We start from the raw sequence: 17,012 nt of genomic DNA, 5'->3' as shown, positions 1-17,012 counted from the left end.
AGAAAACAAACTATGCTCATCTAAAACGACAGGTGGGGGGAATGGATAAATTAAGATTAGTGTTACTATACGTATACAAACACATATGATATACATATCTGAAAAAGACCAACCATATAGCAAGGGAAGTCTGCGGAATCCTCTGTAACATTTTACATGGGAAGAGGATCTGTACTTGAATAGACATATATAATGTGCAAATGAACCAGATTGTGTACACCTAGGACAAACAATATTCTAAGCTTTACCCCAATTAAAACACTTTTAAAAACCAAGAAGAAATAATGACACATAAACTTATGGGGGTTTCTCCACGCACATTCCAATGGAATTTACAACCTAGGAACACGACTTCCAGAAAGGCTCTGCTGCCCTACTCCCCAGATTTGGGAATGGAGAAATGCTGCCTCCTTGAGGCCACTTCCCACAACAGCAGCTTTAAACCCATTGCTAAAGGTCACTAAATATTCACCAAACTTGCAGTTCGGGAAATGACACCTGCTCTCTAAAAAAACGCTGGGGTGGAAAATCGACCAAATAACTCAAAAGAGGGCAACCTTCAAAGAAGACAATTTCAAGAGTTATATCGTACTGCCAATTGTTTCCTTTTTTTAACGGAAAAGAAAACGGCGGAGAAAAATGATGAGTTTTACGAATTTTCAAAGACATGCAAACCCAAATTACAAAAACCTATCAGCTCACAGCAGCCAGAAGGGCCATTAGCATCAATGCTGTAAACAATAAATGCTGAAGCGATTGTGGAGAAATGCGTACCCTCGATTCTAAGGGGGACGTGGTAAGAGCCACTAATGAAAACACAAAGAAGGTGCTTTGAAAAGGGAAACACGGTGCTACCAGTCAATCAATCACACCCACTGCTGGGCCTATCACCTGAGAAAATGAGAATCAAAAAGTCACAGGCTGGCAATCCTGCACTCCAACAATATTTACCATAGCCAACACTTGGAAGCAATGAAAATGTCCATCAACCGAGGAATGCACAAAGAAGAAGTGGTCCACGTACACAGTGGAAAATTACTCCAATAAAAAATAAAAATTAAATTTAAAAATCCAACGAAAGTAAGGAGACATCAGCTTGTGTGGGTTTGTCCGGGCACACTCCACTCTAATTTATAACCGAGAAACACCACAGGCCGCCAGGGCTTTTCCCTAGTTCCCAGGGTGGGGAACATAGAAAGGCTGCCGCCCTCTGGCAGTTACCTGCAAAAGCAGTTTTAAAGCCTGTGCTAATGGTCATTTCATAGGAACAAGTACTGCAGAACTGTAAATGAAACCTGCCCTCAAAATGTCTTCAGGGAGGTAACGGCCAAAACATTTCAAAAGGTGACACGTACGTTAAGAGAACACTTTGAAGAACTAAGGGGTAATCACTGCTTGAAAAATAAAAAGGACATGCCTTAAAGCTCAATTTCAACGGATTATGAGGCACATGCGAATTCAACCACAAAGAGGTATCAGCTCACACTTGTCAGAATAACCATGAGCAAGAAAACTACAAACAATAAATGCTGAAGGTGTTGTGGAGAAATGCATACCCTCAACTTCAAGGGGGACGTAAGTTGGAAAGGGCCACGAATGAGAACAGAATGGAGGTGCCTTAAAAAGGTAAACATTGTGCTACCATATGATCCAGCAGGCCCACTCCTCCACCTATAATCTAAGAAGAGAGAATTGGAAAGACACAGGCAGGCAAATCTGCATTGCCCAGTATTACAATAGCCAAGATATGGAAGTAACCAAAAAGACCACCAACAGATGGGTGGGCAAAGAAGAACTCCTCCATGTACAGATGGAATATTCGCTAGTGAAAAAAATGAAACAATGCCATTTGCAGCACCATAGATGAGTCTAGACGTAATCACGCCACGTGTAGTAAGTGAGAAAGCAAAAGGCACATATCCTATCATATCACTTTCAGGAGTTACTTAAAAATTGATACCAATGAAGATATTTCCACAGAGAAAGGCAATCACAGATTCATTAAAAAACTTATGGTTCACCAAATAGAAAGGGATGAGGATTGGATACATTGCCATATTGGGGTTAACAGAGATATACAAACCATGTGAAATATATAACCCCCAAAGACGTACGGAAGACCAGGAGAAGACTACTCAAGATTGTGTCATAACCTACATTGGCAAAGGATGCGAGGAAGAATAGATACATGTATATGTGTGAAAGAACCACATCTTGCACACCTAGAACAAACAAACCATTGTAATCAAATTTGCTGGGATAAAAAATAAAAAGTAAATTACAAATACGAACAAGAAGTAATGAGACATAAAGTTAAAGGGCTTTTTCCTGGCACATTCCATTCTAATATACAACCTCGAACACCACTTCCATTAAGGCTCTGTTTCCCTAGGAACCAAATTTGGTAAAGGAGAAATGCTGCCACCTAGTGGCCGTTTCCTGCAAGAGCAGCTTTAAAGTCACAGCTAATGGTCACTTAACATTCACAAGGACTCAGGGCTGTAAAGGACACTTGCCCTAAATATTTGTGCTGAAGTAGGGAATGGACAAAAAATTCAAAACAGGCAAATGTTTCAAGAAGAGATTAGGAAGAGTTAAGTTTTACTCACACTCTTTGTAAAAAAAAGGAAAATGGATAAAAGCTCAACCTCAGGGAGTGTTAGACGCATGCAATCTAATCTACAAAAAGTTTCAACTTACACCAGTCGGCTGACCATCAGCAAAAAGTCTACAAACAATAAATGCTGAAGGGGTTTTAGAGAACTGTGTACCCTCTCCCTGCTGGTGAGACGTAAAGGGGTAACAGCCAGTAATGAGAACAGAAAGGAGCTGCATTTAAAAGTAAAAATGGAGGTACTATTCAATCCAGCAGGCGCACCATTGGACCTCTCACCTGAGAAGACAATCGAGAAGACACAGGCCGCAAAAGCTGCAGTGCAGCCTTATTCACAATAGCCAAGACAGTGAAGCAATCAAAATGTCCAACAACAGGTAAATGGATAAAGAAGAAGTGGTCCGTGTACACAATGGAATATTAGCCATGGAAGACAATGAACCATTGCTCTTTGAGGCACCACAAATGAGTCTGGAGATAATCACGAAAGATGAGGTAAGTTGGAAAGCAAAAGACCTGTGTTCTGTGATAGCACTTATAGGCGTTATCTAATAACTGACACAAATGAACATATTTCCACAGAGAAAGACACTCACAGATTTAGAAAACAAACTATGCTCATCTAAAACGACAGGTGGGGGGAATGGATAAATTAAGATTAGTGTTACTATACGTATACAAACACATATGATATACATATCTCAAAACGACCAACCATATAGCAAGGGAAGTCTGCGGAATCCTCTGTAACATTTTACATGGGAAGAGGATCTGTACTTGAATAGACATATATAATGTGCAAATGAACCAGATTGTGTACACCTAGGACAAACAATATTCTAAGCTTTACCCCAATTAAAACACTTTTAAAAACCAAGAAGAAATAATGACACATAAACTTATGGGGGTTTCTCCACGCACATTCCAATGGAATTTACAACCTAGGAACACGACTTCCAGAAAGGCTCTGCTGCCCTACTCCCCAGATTTGGGAATGGAGAAATGCTGCCTCCTTGAGGCCACTTCCCACAACAGCAGCTTTAAACCCATTGCTAAAGGTCACTAAATATTCACCAAACTTGCAGTTCGGGAAATGACACCTGCTCTCTAAAAAAACGCTGGGGTGGAAAATCGACCAAATAACTCAAAAGAGGGCAACCTTCAAAGAAGACAATTTCAAGAGTTATATCGTACTGCCAATTGTTTCCTTTTTTTAATGGAAAAGAAAACGGCGGAGAAAAATGATGAGTTTTACGAATTTTCAAAGACATGCAAACCCAAATTACAAAAACCTATCAGCTCACAGCAGCCAGAAGGGCCATTAGCATCAATGCTGTAAACAATAAATGCTGAAGCGATTGTGGAGAAATGCGTACCCTCGATTCTAAGGGGGACGTGGTAAGAGCCACTAATGAAAACACAAAGAAGGTGCTTTGAAAAGGGAAACACGGTGCTACCAGTCAATCAATCACACCCACTGCTGGGCCTATCACCTGAGAAAATGAGAATCAAAAAGTCACAGGCTGGCAATCCTGCACTCCAACAATATTTACCATAGCCAACACTTGGAAGCAATGAAAATGTCCATCAACCGAGGAATGCACAAAGAAGAAGTGGTCCACGTACACAGTGGAAAATTACTCCAATAAAAAATAAAAATTAAATTTAAAAATCCAACGAAAGTAAGGAGATATCAGCTTGTGTGGGTTTGTCCGGGCACACTCCACTCTAATTTATAACCGAGAAACACCACAGGCCGCCAGGGCTTTTCCCTAGTTCCCAGGGTGGGGAACATAGAAAGGCTGCCGCCCTCTGGCAGTTACCTGCAAAAGCAGTTTTAAAGCCTGTGCTAATGGTCATTTCATAGGAACAAGTACTGCAGAACTGTAAATGAAACCTGCCCTCAAAATGTCTTCAGGGAGGTAACGGCCAAAACATTTCAAAAGGTGACACGTACGTTAAGAGAACACTTTGAAGAACTAAGGGGTAATCACTGCTTGAAAAATAAAAAGGACATGCCTTAAAGCTCAATTTCAACGGATTATGAGGCACATGCGAATTCAACCACAAAGAGGTATCAGCTCACACTTGTCAGAATAACCATGAGCAAGAAAACTACAAACAATAAATGCTGAAGGTGTTGTGGAGAAATGCATACCCTCAACTTCAAGGGGGACGTAAGTTGGAAAGGGCCACGAATGAGAACAGAATGGAGGTGCCTTAAAAAGGTAAACATTGTGCTACCATATGATCCAGCAGGCCCACTCCTCCACCTATAATCTAAGAAGAGAGAATTGGAAAGACACAGGCAGGCAAATCTGCATTGCCCAGTATTACAATAGCCAAGATATGGAAGTAACCAAAAAGACCACCAACAGATGGGTGGGCAAAGAAGAACTCCTCCATGTACAGATGGAATATTCGCTAGTGAAAAAAATGAAACAATGCCATTTGCAGCACCATAGATGAGTCTAGACGTAATCACGCCACGTGTAGTAAGTGAGAAAGCAAAAGGCACATATCCTATCATATCACTTTCAGGAGTTACTTAAAAATTGATACCAATGAAGATATTTCCACAGAGAAAGGCAATCACAGATTCATTAAAAAACTTATGGTTCACCAAATAGAAAGGGATGAGGATTGGATACATTGCCATATTGGGGTTAACAGAGATATACAAACCATGTGAAATATATAACCCCCAAAGACGTACGGAAGACCAGGAGAAGACTACTCAACATTGTGTCATAACCTACATTGGCAAAGGATGCGAGGAAGAATAGATACATGTATATGTGTGAAAGAACCACATCTTGCACACCTAGAACAAACAAACCATTGTAATCAAATTTGCTGGGATAAAAAATAAAAAGTAAATTACAAATACGAACAAGAAGTAATGAGACATAAAGTTAAAGGGCTTTTTCCTGGCACATTCCATTCTAATATACAACCTAGAACACCACTTCCATTAAGGCTCTGTTTCCCTAGGAACCAAATTTGGTAAAGGAGAAATGCTGCCACCTAGTGGCCGTTTCCTGCAAGAGCAGCTTTAAAGTCACAGCTAATGGTCACTTAACATTCACAAGGACTCAGGGCTGTAAAGGACACTTGCCCTAAATATTTGTGCTGAAGTAGGGAATGGACAAAAAATTCAAAACAGGCAAATGTTTCAAGAAGAGATTAGGAAGAGTTAAGTTTTACTCACACTCTTTGTAAAAAAAAAGGAAAATGGATAAAAGCTCAACCTCAGGGAGTGTTAGACGCATGCAATCTAATCTACAAAAAGTTTCAACTTACACCAGTCGGCTGACCATCAGCAAAAAGTCTACAAACAATAAATGCTGAAGGGGTTTTAGAGAACTGTGTACCCTCTGCCTGCTGGTGAGACGTAAAGAGGTAACAGCCAATAATGAGAACAGAAAGGAGCTGCGTTTAAAAGTAAAAATGGAGGTACTATTCAATCCAGCAGGCGCACCATTGGACCTCTCACCTGAGAAGACAATCGAGAAGACACAGGCCGCAAAAGCTGCAGTGCAGCCTTATTCACAATAGCCAAGACAGTGAAGCAATCAAAATGTCCAACAACAGGTAAATGGATAAAGAAGAAGTGGTCCGTGTACACAATGGAATATTAGCCATGGAAGACAATGAACCATTGCTCTTTGAGGCACCACAAATGAGTCTGGAGATAATCACGAAAGATGAGGTAAGTTGGAAAGCAAAAGACCTGTGTTCTGTGATAGCACTTATAGGCGTTATCTAATAACTGACACAAATGAACATATTTCCACAGAGAAAGACACTCACAGATTTAGAAAACAAACTATGCTCATCTAAAACGACAGGTGGGGGGAATGGATAAATTAAGATTAGTGTTACTATACGTATACAAACACATATGATATACATATCTCAAAACGACCAACCATATAGCAAGGGAAGTCTGCGGAATCCTCTGTAACATTTTACATGGGAAGAGGATCTGTACTTGAATAGACATATATAATGTGCAAATGAACCAGATTGTGTACACCTAGGACAAACAATATTCTAAGCTTTACCCCAATTAAAACACTTTTAAAAACCAAGAAGAAATAATGACACATAAACTTATGGGGGTTTCTCCACGCACATTCCAATGTAATTTACAACCTAGGAACACGACTTCCAGAAAGGCTCTGCTGCCCTACTCCCCAGATTTGGGAATGGAGAAATGCTGCCTCCTTGAGGCCACTTCCCACAACAGCAGCTTTAAACCCATTGCTAAAGGTCACTAAATATTCACCAAACTTGCAGTTCGGGAAATGACACCTGCTCTCTAAAAAAACGCTGGGGTGGAAAATCGACCAAATAACTCAAAAGAGGGCAACCTTCCAAGAAGACAATTTCAAGAGTTATATCGTACTGCCAATTGTTTCCTTTTCTTAACGGAAAAGAAAACGGCGGAGAAAAATGATGAGTTTTACGAATTTTCAAAGACATGCAAACCCAAATTACAAAAACCTATCAGCTCACAGCAGCCAGAAGGGCCATTAGCATCAATGCTGTAAACAATAAATGCTGAAGCGATTGTGGAGAAATGCGTACCCTCGATTCTAAGGGGGACGTGGTAAGAGCCACTAATGAAAACACAAAGAAGGTGCTTTGAAAAGGGAAACACGGTGCTACCAGTCAATCAATCACACCCACTGCTGGGCCTATCACCTGAGAAAATGAGAATCAAAAAGTCACAGGCTGGCAATCCTGCACTCCAACAATATTTACCATAGCCAACACTTGGAAGCAATGAAAATGTCCATCAACCGAGGAATGCACAAAGAAGAAGTGGTCCACGTACACAGTGGAAAATTACTCCAATAAAAAATAAAAATTAAATTTAAAAATCCAACGAAAGTAAGGAGACATCAGCTTGTGTGGGTTTGTCCGGGCACACTCCACTCTAATTTATAACCGAGAAACACCACAGGCCGCCAGGGCTTTTCCCTAGTTCCCAGGGTGGGGAACATAGAAAGGCTGCCGCCCTCTGGCAGTTACCTGCAAAAGCAGTTTTAAAGCCTGTGCTAATGGTCATTTCATAGGAACAAGTACTGCAGAACTGTAAATGAAACCTGCCCTCAAAATGTCTTCAGGGAGGTAACGGCCAAAACATTTCAAAAGGTGACACGTACGTTAAGAGAACACTTTGAAGAACTAAGGGGTAATCACTGCTTGAAAAATAAAAAGGACATGCCTTAAAGCTCAATTTCAACGGATTATGAGGCACATGCGAATTCAACCACAAAGAGGTATCAGCTCACACTTGTCAGAATAACCATGAGCAAGAAAACTACAAACAATAAATGCTGAAGGTGTTGTGGAGAAATGCATACCCTCAACTTCAAGGGGGACGTAAGTTGGAAAGGGCCACGAATGAGAACAGAATGGAGGTGCCTTAAAAAGGTAAACATTGTGCTACCATATGATCCAGCAGGCCCACTCCTCCACCTATAATCTAAGAAGAGAGAATTGGAAAGACACAGGCAGGCAAATCTGCATTGCCCAGTATTACAATAGCCAAGATATGGAAGTAACCAAAAAGACCACCAACAGATGGGTGGGCAAAGAAGAACTCCTCCATGTACAGATGGAATATTCGCTAGTGAAAAAAATGAAACAATGCCATTTGCAGCACCATAGATGAGTCTAGACGTAATCACGCCACGTGTACTAAGTGAGAAAGCAAAAGGCACATATCCTATCATATCACTTTCAGGAGTTACTTAAAAATTGATACCAATGAAGATATTTCCACAGAGAAAGGCAATCACAGATTCATTAAAAAACTTATGGTTCACCAAATAGAAAGGGATGAGGATTGGATACATTGCCATATTGGGGTTAACAGAGATATACAAACCATGTGAAATATATAACCCCCAAAGACGTACGGAAGACCAGGAGAAGACTACTCAACATTGTGTCATAACCTACATTGGCAAAGGATGCGAGGAAGAATAGATACATGTATATGTGTGAAAGAACCACATCTTGCACACCTAGAACAAACAAACCATTGTAATCAAATTTGCTGGGATAAAAAATAAAAAGTAAATTACAAATACGAACAAGAAGTAATGAGACATAAAGTTAAAGGGCTTTTTCCTGGCACATTCCATTCTAATATACAACCTAGAACACCACTTCCATTAAGGCTCTGTTTCCCTAGGAACCAAATTTGGTAAAGGAGAAATGCTGCCACCTAGTGGCCGTTTCCTGCAAGAGCAGCTTTAAAGTCACAGCTAATGGTCACTTAACATTCACAAGGACTCAGGGCTGTAAAGGACACTTGCCCTAAATATTTGTGCTGAAGTAGGGAATGGACAAAAAATTCAAAACAGGCAAATGTTTCAAGAAGAGATTAGGAAGAGTTAAGTTTTACTCACACTCTTTGTAAAAAAAAAGGAAAATGGATAAAAGCTCAACCTCAGGGAGTGTTAGACGCATGCAATCTAATCTACAAAAAGTTTCAACTTACACCAGTCGGCTGACCATCAGCAAAAAGTCTACAAACAATAAATGCTGAAGGGGTTTTAGAGAACTGTGTACCCTCTGCCTGCTGGTGAGACGTAAAGGGGTAACAGCCAATAATGAGAACAGAAAGGAGCTGCGTTTAAAAGTAAAAATGGAGGTACTATTCAATCCAGCAGGCGCACCATTGGACCTCTCACCTGAGAAGACAATCGAGAAGACACAGGCCGCAAAAGCTGCAGTGCAGCCTTATTCACAATAGCCAAGACAGTGAAGCAATCAAAATGTCCAACAACAGGTAAATGGATAAAGAAGAAGTGGTCCGTGTACACAATGGAATATTAGCCATGGAAGACAATGAACCATTGCTCTTTGAGGCACCACAAATGAGTCTGGAGATAATCACGAAAGATGAGGTAAGTTGGAAAGCAAAAGACCTGTGTTCTATGATAGCACTTATAGGCGTTATCTAATAACTGACACAAATGAACATATTTCCACAGAGAAAGACACTCACGGATTTAGAAAACAAACTATGCTCATCTAAAACGACAGGTGGGGGGAATGGATAAATTAAGATTAGTGTTACTATACGTATACAAACACATATGATATACATATCTGAAAAAGACCAACCATATAGCAAGGGAAGTCTGCGGAACCCTCTGTAACATTTTACATGGGAAGAGGATCTGTACTTGAATAGACATATATAATGTACAAATGAACCAGATTGTGTACACCTAGGACAAACAATATTCTAAGCTTTACCCCAATTAAAACACTTTTAAAAACCAAGAAGAAATAATGACACATAAACTTATGGGGGTTTCTCCACGCACATTCCAATGTAATTTACAACCTAGGAACACGACTTCCAGAAAGGCTCTGCTGCCCTACTCCCCAGATTTGGGAATGGAGAAATGCTGCCTCCTTGAGGCCACTTCCCACAACAGCAGCTTTAAACCCATTGCTAAAGGTCACTAAATATTCACCAAACTTGCAGTTCGGGAAATGACACCTGCTCTCTAAAAAAACGCTGGGGTGGAAAATCGACCAAATAACTCAAAAGAGGGCAACCTTCAAAGAAGACAATTTCAAGAGTTATATCGTACTGCCAATTGTTTCCTTTTTTTAACGGAAAAGAAAACGGCGGAGAAAAATGATGAGTTTTACGAATGTTCAAAGACATGCAAACCCAAATTACAAAAACCTATCAGCTCACAGCAGCCAGAAGGGCCATTAGCATCAATGCTGTAAACAATAAATGCTGAAGCGATTGTGGAGAAATGCGTACCCTCGATTCTAAGGGGGACGTGGTAAGAGCCACTAATGAAAACACAAAGAAGGTGCTTTGAAAAGGGAAACACGGTGCTACCAGTCAATCAATCACACCCACTGCTGGGCCTATCACCTGAGAAAATGAGAATCAAAAAGTCACAGGCTGGCAATCCTGCACTCCAACAATATTTACCATAGCCAACACTTGGAAGCAATGAAAATGTCCATCAACCGAGGAATGCACAAAGAAGAAGTGGTCCACGTACACAGTGGAAAATTACTCCAATAAAAAATAAAAATTAAATTTAAAAATCCAACGAAAGTAAGGAGACATCAGCTTGTGTGGGTTTGTCCGGGCACACTCCACTCTAATTTATAACCGAGAAACACCACAGGCCGCCAGGGCTTTTCCCTAGTTCCCAGGGTGGGGAACATAGAAAGGCTGCCGCCCTCTGGCAGTTACCTGCAAAAGCAGTTTTAAAGCCTGTGCTAATGGTCATTTCATAGGAACAAGTACTGCAGAACTGTAAATGAAACCTGCCCTCAAAATGTCTTCAGGGAGGTAACGGCCAAAACATTTCAAAAGGTGACACGTACGTTAAGAGAACACTTTGAAGAACTAAGGGGTAATCACTGCTTGAAAAATAAAAAGGACATGCCTTAAAGCTCAATTTCAACGGATTATGAGGCACATGCGAATTCAACCACAAAGAGGTATCAGCTCACACTTGTCAGAATAACCATGAGCAAGAAAACTACAAACAATAAATGCTGAAGGTGTTGTGGAGAAATGCATACCCTCAACTTCAAGGGGGACGTAAGTTGGAAAGGGCCACGAATGAGAACAGAATGGAGGTGCCTTAAAAAGGTAAACATTGTGCTACCATATGATCCAGCAGGCCCACTCCTCCACCTATAATCTAAGAAGAGAGAATTGGAAAGACACAGGCAGGCAAATCTGCATTGCCCAGTATTACAATAGCCAAGATATGGAAGTAACCAAAAAGACCACCAACAGATGGGTGGGCAAAGAAGAACTCCTCCATGTACAGATGGAATATTCGCTAGTGAAAAAAATGAAACAATGCCATTTGCAGCACCATAGATGAGTCTAGACGTAATCACGCCACGTGTACTAAGTGAGAAAGCAAAAGGCACATATCCTATCATATCACTTTCAGGAGTTACTTAAAAATTGATACCAATGAAGATATTTCCACAGAGAAAGGCAATCACAGATTCATTAAAAAACTTATGGTTCACCAAATAGAAAGGGATGAGGATTGGATACATTGCCATATTGGGGTTAACAGAGATATACAAACCATGTGAAATATATAACCCCCAAAGACGTACGGAAGACCAGGAGAAGACTACTCAACATTGTGTCATAACCTACATTGGCAAAGGATGCGAGGAAGAATAGATACATGTATATGTGTGAAAGAACCACATCTTGCACACCTAGAACAAACAAACCATTGTAATCAAATTTGCTGGGATAAAAAATAAAAAGTAAATTACAAATACGAACAAGAAGTAATGAGACATAAAGTTAAAGGGCTTTTTCCTGGCACATTCCATTCTAATATACAACCTCGAACACCACTTCCATTAAGGCTCTGTTTCCCTAGGAACCAAATTTGGTAAAGGAGAAATGCTGCCACCTAGTGGCCGTTTCCTGCAAGAGCAGCTTTAAAGTCACAGCTAATGGTCACTTAACATTCACAAGGACTCAGGGCTGTAAAGGACACTTGCCCTAAATATTTGTGCTGAAGTAGGGAATGGACAAAAAATTCAAAACAGGCAAATGTTTCAAGAAGAGATTAGGAAGAGTTAAGTTTTACTCACACTCTTTGTAAAAAAAAGGAAAATGGATAAAAGCTCAACCTCAGGGAGTGTTAGACGCATGCAATCTAATCTACAAAAAGTTTCAACTTACACCAGTCGGCTGACCATCAGCAAAAAGTCTACAAACAATAAATGCTGAAGGGGTTTTAGAGAACTGTGTACCCTCTGCCTGCTGGTGAGACGTAAAGGGGTAACAGCCAATAATGAGAACAGAAAGGAGCTGCGTTTAAAAGTAAAAATGGAGGTACTATTCAATCCAGCAGGCGCACCATTGGACCTCTCACCTGAGAAGACAATCGAGAAGACACAGGCCGCAAAAGCTGCAGTGCAGCCTTATTCACAATAGCCAAGACAGTGAAGCAATCAAAATGTCCAACAACAGGTAAATGGATAAAGAAGAAGTGGTCCGTGTACACAATGGAATATTAGCCATGGAAGACAATGAACCATTGCTCTTTGAGGCACCACAAATGAGTCTGGAGATAATCACGAAAGATGAGGTAAGTTGGAAAGCAAAAGACCTGTGTTCTATGATAGCACTTATAGGCGTTATCTAATAACTGACACAAATGAACATATTTCCACAGAGAAAGACACTCACGGATTTAGAAAACAAACTATGCTCATCTAAAACGACAGGTGGGGGGAATGGATAAATTAAGATTAGTGTTACTATACGTATACAAACACATATGATATACATATCTCAAAAAGACCAACCATATAGCAAGGGAAGTCTGCGGAACCCTCTGTAACATTTTACATGGGAAGAGGATCTGTACTTGAATAGACATATATAATGTGCAAATGAACCAGATTGTGTACACCTAGGACAAACAATATTCTAAGCTTTACCCCAATTAAAACACTTTTAAAAACCAAGAAGAAATAATGACACATAAACTTATGGGGGTTTCTCCACGCACATTCCAATGTAATTTACAACCTAGGAACACGACTTCCAGAAAGGCTCTGCTGCCCTACTCCCCAGATTTGGGAATGGAGAAATGCTGCCTCCTTGAGGCCACTTCCCACAACAGCAGCTTTAAACCCATTGCTAAAGGTCACTAAATATTCACCAAACTTGCAGTTCGGGAAATGACACCTGCTCTCTAAAAAAACGCTGGGGTGGAAAATCGACCAAATAACTCAAAAGAGGGCAACCTTCAAAGAAGACAATTTCAAGAGTTATATCGTACTGCCAATTGTTTCCTTTTTTTAACGGAAAAGAAAACGGCGGAGAAAAATGATGAGTTTTACGAATGTTCAAAGACATGCAAACCCAAATTACAAAAACCTATCAGCTCACAGCAGCCAGAAGGGCCATTAGCATCAATGCTGTAAACAATAAATGCTGAAGCGATTGTGGAGAAATGCGTACCCTCGATTCTAAGGGGGACGTGGTAAGAGCCACTAATGAAAACACAAAGAAGGTGCTTTGAAAAGGGAAACACGGTGCTACCAGTCAATCAATCACACCCACTGCTGGGCCTATCACCTGAGAAAATGAGAATCAAAAAGTCACAGGCTGGCAATCCTGCACTCCAACAATATTTACCATAGCCAACACTTGGAAGCAATGAAAATGTCCATCAACCGAGGAATGCACAAAGAAGAAGTGGTCCACGTACACAGTGGAAAATTACTCCAATAAAAAATAAAAATTAAATTTAAAAATCCAACGAAAGTAAGGAGACATCAGCTTGTGTGGGTTTGTCCGGGCACACTCCACTCTAATTTATAACCGAGAAACACCACAGGCCGCCAGGGCTTTTCCCTAGTTCCCAGGGTGGGGAACATAGAAAGGCTGCCGCCCTCTGGCAGTTACCTGCAAAAGCAGTTTTAAAGCCTGTGCTAATGGTCATTTCATAGGAACAAGTACTGCAGAACTGTAAATGAAACCTGCCCTCAAAATGTCTTCAGGGAGGTAACGGCCAAAACATTTCAAAAGGTGACACGTACGTTAAGAGAACACTTTGAAGAACTAAGGGGTAATCACTGCTTGAAAAATAAAAAGGACATGCCTTAAAGCTCAATTTCAACGGATTATGAGGCACATGCGAATTCAACCACAAAGAGGTATCAGCTCACACTTGTCAGAATAACCATGAGCAAGAAAACTACAAACAATAAATGCTGAAGGTGTTGTGGAGAAATGCATACCCTCAACTTCAAGGGGGACGTAAGTTGGAAAGGGCCACGAATGAGAACAGAATGGAGGTGCCTTAAAAAGGTAAACATTGTGCTACCATATGATCCAGCAGGCCCACTCCTCCACCTATAATCTAAGAAGAGAGAATTGGAAAGACACAGGCAGGCAAATCTGCATTGCCCAGTATTACAATGGCCAAGATATGGAAGTAACCAAAAAGACCACCAACAGATGGGTGGGCAAAGAAGAACTCCTCCATGTACAGATGGAATATTCGCTAGTGAAAAAAATGAAACAATGCCATTTGCAGCACCATAGATGAGTCTAGACGTAATCACGCCACGTGTACTAAGTGAGAAAGCAAAAGGCACATATCCTATCATATCACTTTCAGGAGTTACTTAAAAATTGATACCAATGAAGATATTTCCACAGAGAAAGGCAATCACAGATTCATTAAAAAACTTATGGTTCACCAAATAGAAAGGGATGAGGATTGGATACATTGCCATATTGGGGTTAACAGAGATATACAAACCATGTGAAATATATAACCCCCAAAGACGTACGGAAGACCAGGAGAAGACTACTCAACATTGTGTCATAACCTACATTGGCAAAGGATGCGAGGAAGAATAGATACATGTATATGTGTGAAAGAACCACATCTTGCACACCTAGAACAAACAAACCATTGTAATCAAATTTGCTGGGATAAAAAATAAAAAGTAAATTACAAATACGAACAAGAAGTAATGAGACATAAAGTTAAAGGGCTTTTTCCTGGCACATTCCATTCTAATATACAACCTCGAACACCACTTCCATTAAGGCTCTGTTTCCCTAGGAACCAAATTTGGTAAAGGAGAAATGCTGCCACCTAGTGGCCGTTTCCTGCAAGAGCAGCTTTAAAGTCACAGCTAATGGTCACTTAACATTCACAAGGACTCAGGGCTGTAAAGGACACTTGCCCTAAATATTTGTGCTGAAGTAGGGAATGGACAAAAAATTCAAAACAGGCAAATGTTTCAAGAAGAGATTAGGAAGAGTTAAGTTTTACTCACACTCTTTGTAAAAAAAAAGGAAAATGGATAAAAGCTCAACCTCAGGGAGTGTTAGACGCATGCAATCTAATCTACAAAAAGTTTCAACTTACACCAGTCGGCTGACCATCAGCAAAAAGTCTACAAACAATAAATGCTGAAGGGGTTTTAGAGAACTGTGTACCCTCTGCCTGCTGGTGAGACGTAAAGAGGTAACAGCCAATAATGAGAACAGAAAGGAGCTGCGTTTAAAAGTAAAAATGGAGGTACTATTCAATCCAGCAGGCGCACCATTGGACCTCTCACCTGAGAAGACAATCGAGAAGACACAGGCCGCAAAAGCTGCAGTGCAGCCTTATTCACAATAGCCAAGACAGTGAAGCAATCAAAATGTCCAACAACAGGTAAATGGATAAAGAAGAAGTGGTCCGTGTACACAATGGAATATTAGCCATGGAAGACAATGAACCATTGCTCTTTGAGGCACCACAAATGAGTCTGGAGATAATCACGAAAGATGAGGTAAGTTGGAAAGCAAAAGACCTGTGTTCTGTGATAGCACTTATAGGCGTTATCTAATAACTGACACAAATGAACATATTTCCACAGAGAAAGACACTCACGGATTTAGAAAACAAACTATGCTCATCTAAAACGACAGGTGGGGGGAATGGATAAATTAAGATTAGTGTTACTATACGTATACAAACACATATGATATACATATCTCAAAACGACCAACCATATAGCAAGGGAAGTCTGCGGAATCCTCTGTAACATTTTACATGGGAAGAGGATCTGTACTTGAATAGACATATATAATGTGCAAATGAACCAGATTGTGTACACCTAGGACAAACAATATTCTAAGCTTTACCCCAATTAAAACACTTTTAAAAACCAAGAAGACATAATGACACATAAACTTATGGGGGTTTCTCCACGCACATTCCAATGTAATTTACAACCTAGGAACACGACTTCCAGAAAGGCTCTGCTGCCCTACTCCCCAGATTTGGGAATGGAGAAATGCTGCCTCCTTGAGGCCACTTCCCACAACAGCAGCTTTAAACCCATTGCTAAAGGTCACTAAATATTCACCAAACTTGCAGTTCGGGAAATGACACCTGCTCTCTAAAAAAACGCTGGGGTGGAAAATCGACCAAATAACTCAAAAGAGGGCAACCTTCAAAGAAGACAATTTCAAGAGTTATATCGTACTGCCAATTGTTTCCTTTTTTTAACGGAAAAAAAAACGGCGGAGAAAAATGATGAGTTTTACGAATTTTCAAAGACATGCAAACCCAAATTACAAAAACCTATCAGCTCACAGCAGCCAGAAGGGCCATTAGCATCAATGCTGTAAACAATAAATGCTGAAGCGATTGTGGAGAAATGCGTACCCTCGATTCTAAGGGGGACGTGGTAAGAGCCACTAATGAAAACACAAAGAAGGTGCTTTGAAAAGGGAAACACGGTGCTACCAGTCAATCAATCACACCCACTGCTGGGCCTATCACCTGAGAAAATGAGAATCAAAAAGTCACAGGCTGGCAAT

Source organism: Balaenoptera borealis (genome assembly GCF_965194805.1).
Source record: "Balaenoptera borealis genome assembly, chromosome: 9".
Lineage (NCBI taxonomy): Eukaryota > Metazoa > Chordata > Mammalia > Artiodactyla > Balaenopteridae > Balaenoptera > Balaenoptera borealis.
This window is presented reverse-complemented; position numbering follows the sequence as displayed.